At 39.1% G+C, this 4,243-nt stretch overlaps 1 pseudogene; it reads left to right on the top strand.

Moving 5' to 3' along the window:
• Positions 1-1,451: 1,451 nt before the first annotated feature.
• Positions 1,452-1,920, top strand: LOC114681831 (annotated as a pseudogene).
• The last annotated feature ends 2,323 nt before the right edge of the window (positions 1,921-4,243 follow it).

The following is a 4,243-nucleotide window of genomic DNA, read 5'->3' as shown; positions in this document are numbered from 1 at the left end:
TCCAGTTCATGGCTCATTGTCATTTGGGGTTTAAACTCATAACTGAATCTCCATTAATGGCCTCTAACATGATGCTGAAAACAGTTTTCAGCTGAGGTTTCTCTTGGTGGTACAGAGATGTAGATGTTGAATGTCCTTGTATGCTTTTATCTCCTTGAACAGTCCTGAGCTTGCACAATTCCTTAGTGCAGTGCACTCTGCTGTTGCTGTAGTTGTCAATAGATATTAGGACATTTTTCTTCATTTCATGTATTTTTTTCTCCTAGCCTGGCTGAATTTTGATGCCTTAGAAACTAATCACAGGACTTCTAGTCAAGGATCTCTGCTGTCACAAACAGAAGAATCCTTACCTTTGTAGACACATAACAATGAGAGAACAATGAGAGATAGATGATTGATGATGGGTAGGTAGGTAGATCAGTAAATAGACAGACAGACATATAGAGATGATAGATAGATAGATAGATAGATAGATAGATAGATAGATAGATAGATAGATGATAGGTAGATATATAGATGGTAGATAGATAGATACATAGATGATAGATAGATAGTATAGCTGGAGTTTTCTCCAGTCCTGCTTGGGCCTGCAGCCGCTCAGACCCAAACAGGCTAATATTATTTATAAACTCTTTGGCCATTAGCTCAGGCCTACCACTGACTACCTCTTACATTTAAACTCAGTCCATTTCTGTTAATCTATATGTTGCCATGTGTTCTGTTGCTTTGCCTGTGTGCCTGTTACATGCTGCTCCCTGGACAGTGGGCTGGCATATCCTCCCTCAGCCTTCCTCTTCCCAGCATTCTCCTCTCTCTTTGTCCTGCCTATACTATACTTCCTACCTGGCTACTGGCCAATCAGTGTTTTAGTTATCAGTCAAATCAGAGCAACACCTTGACAGCATACAGAGTGATATCCACAGCAAGATAGATAGATAGGTAGATGATTGATAGATAGATAGATGATAGATAGATGATAGATAGATAGATAGATAGATAGATAGATAGATAGATAGATAGATAAGAAAATACCATCATCAACCACCCACAAATTAAATAAAGCAAAATTAAAATGACACATGATAATTAGTAAGGGGAGTAGAAACTGCTGGTTGCTGGATTTTGAGTAAGAGGAGATTAAGACTGGCATTTGTCTTCTTCAGGAAAGCAGAAACTAAAGGTGACTGTGACATATCAGTAGATACTATGTCTCAAGTGACTTATATGATGGTGCCAAAAATAATTAATTTTGTATTCTAGTCCTAAATAAGGACAAGTGGCCTAATATAACTGAAATTAGAAACAGGTTTGCTGGTCACTACAATGGAAAGATTAAGATTCTGCTAATGAAATTGAGGTGTGGAAATCCATTACTACATACCTCAGAAATTAATTCATAGAAGATCGGAATAATAAAAATTGACTAGTGTTAAAATGAGAAATAGAGATCCAAGATGGCGGCCAGCAGGAGGCTGATGAAGGAGCTTGAAGAGATCCGCAAATGTGGAATGAAAAACTTCCATAACATCCAGGTTGATGAAGCTAATTTATTGACGTGTCAAAAGCTTATTGGTCCTGACAACCCTCCATATGACAAGAGGGCCTTTAGAATTGAAATAAACTTTCCAGCAGAGTATCCATTCAAACCATCCAAGATCACATTTAAAAACCAAAATCTACCATTCTAATATTGATGAGAAAGGGCAGGTCTGTCTGCCGGTAATTAGTGCCGAAAACTGGAAGCCAGCCACTAAGACCGACCAAGTAATCCAGTCCCTCATAGAACTGGTGAACGACCCCCAGCCTGAGCATGCACTCCGGGCTGACCTAGCTGAAGAATACTCTAAGAACCATAAAGAATTCTGTAAGAATGCTGAAGAGTTTACAAAGAAATATGGGGAAAAGCGACCTGTGGACTAAAATCTGCCCAGAGTGATTCCAGCAAGTTTGAGCAGAGTCCAGAGCAGTACTCAGATACCCCACACAGCAGGACTCTGTGGAAAATTGACACCGGCCACCACCTGGCGTCCACTTGTGTCAATTACTAATTTTCTACAGTTTTCTTAATCAAAAGTGATCTAGGTAACCTGTAAAAAAAGGATTTAAAAATTCAGATGTTCTAAAAAAAATGAGAAATAAACAAAAGTCCATGTCTTGATGTGCAGTCAAAATAATGGAAGATGAGGCTTAGCCTTTCTTGTCCATGTTTAAAGCAGCATTAGTCCTAACAGTGACCCTAGTGGAGACTCCTAGTCATGGAGGACACAGAGTCTGAACTGGCCATCCTCTAGAATCAGGCAAGGTTTCCAATGGAAAGAGTGGGACACCAACCCAGCCACAGAATCCTCGATCTACTATTTGTCCTGTCTGCAAGATGTGCTGGGGTGATTGTGGTACAGAACCTGTGGGAGAAGCCAACCAATGATTGACCCAACTTGAGGCCCACACCATGAAAGGGAACCCATCCTTGATACTGCCTGGAGGACCAGGAACCAGAGGCTGAATAGTCCAGAGTCCTAGGACAGAAACAAACAGGACTGACAAAAAAAAGTCAATGAGACTATTTCTAATACTATTCTGCTATACTCATAGATTGGTGCCTTGCCTAATCATCATCAAAGAGCCTTCATCTGATAGGAGCAGATGCAGAGACCCACAGCCAAACATTAGGCAGAGCTTGGAAGCCCTGTGGAAGAGGGAGAGGAAGGATTGGAGGAACTAAATGGATATCATGAGAACATGGCCCACAGAATCAACTAAGTAGGGCTCATAGGGGTTCACAGAGACTGAAGCAACAAGCATGGAGCCTGTATGGGTCTGAGCTAGGTACTCTGTATATATGTTATGGTTGTATAGTTTGGACTTCTTATGGGACATCTAACAGAGAGAGTGGGGGTGTTTCTGACTCTTTTGCCTGCTCTTGGGACTTCTTTTCTCCTACTGGGTTGCCTTGTCCAGCCTTGATATGAGGGTTTGTGCCTAGTCTCATTGTAACTTGTAATATGGTTTGGTTAATATCCCTGGGAGGCCTGACCTTTTTTGAGGGGAAACAAAGGAGCAATGGATCTGGAGGGAGAGGGGAGGAAGAGTGGTGGGGGACTTGGAGGAGTGGAAGGAGGGGAAGATGTGGTTGGGAAGTAATATATGAGAGAAGAATAAGTAAAAATAAGTAAGTAAATAAAAAACATTAAGAAATCCAAACTCCATTGACTGATGAATGGAGGAAAAAAACATATGCATGTAAAATGGAAGATTATTCAACAGGCAGAGGCAGAAAATTCTTAACCCATGCTGCAACTTGAAAGAACTTTCATGCAAAGTTCAATAAGACTGTCAGAAAGGGCAAACATGTTGTGTTCTCACTTACCAAAGATATTAGGGAAGTAGTTAAATTAATAGAAACTGAACGTGGACAAGTGATTATTAGAATCTTGGACACAAAAGAATGGGAAATTGTTGATTAGTGAGTACAGAATTTCAAGTTGAGAAAATGAAAAAAATCATGTATATGTATTGTGGTAATGGTCTCACAGAATTTTAATTGCATTTAATACCCTAGCCCTGAACTACACATTTACTCAGAAAATGGTGGATTTATGTTATGTGAATTATTCCATAATTAGTAAACTGTGGTAAAACATAAGATAATTAAATTTTCAATAGAATTCAACTCTTTCATTCTTCTCTGCAGTTTCATTCATTACTACAGATTAGATTTTTTTTAAATGAGTTCACATTTCTTACTGTATCAAGTGGGGGCTTATGTTTTGAATATAGTTTCAAACAGTAATCAAAGGAATACTCGGTATATTTTCTAAGAATCAGAACTATTTTCTTATACAAATACTAGTAAAAAGTGAGTTACAGAATGAAATGCTTTTATTATCACCCCATCTCTGCAGTGAAAATCCACTACCAATTAAAGAAATATGGTTCTGAATATTACTATACACAACACACACTCATCACACATGTGAACACACACACATGCCTCACCATTCAGCACACATACATGCCACATATGCACACACACCACACATACACTACACCCTATTCACACACCTCATACACACATACCACACATGTGTGCATGTATGTGACACAAATGCACACACACCTTAGTCAATATACCTACATATAAAAATGAAGTGTTTTCCTCTCCTACAAAACTTAGCAGAGTAACTCTCCCCAATGCAACAGAATTATGTAGAAAATAAAGAAAACTGTTTGAAAGTCTCTTTGG

Source organism: Peromyscus leucopus, chromosome 8a (assembly GCF_004664715.2).
Source record: "Peromyscus leucopus breed LL Stock chromosome 8a, UCI_PerLeu_2.1, whole genome shotgun sequence".
NCBI classification, from domain to species: domain Eukaryota; kingdom Metazoa; phylum Chordata; class Mammalia; order Rodentia; family Cricetidae; genus Peromyscus; species Peromyscus leucopus.
This window is presented reverse-complemented; position numbering and strand designations above follow the sequence as displayed.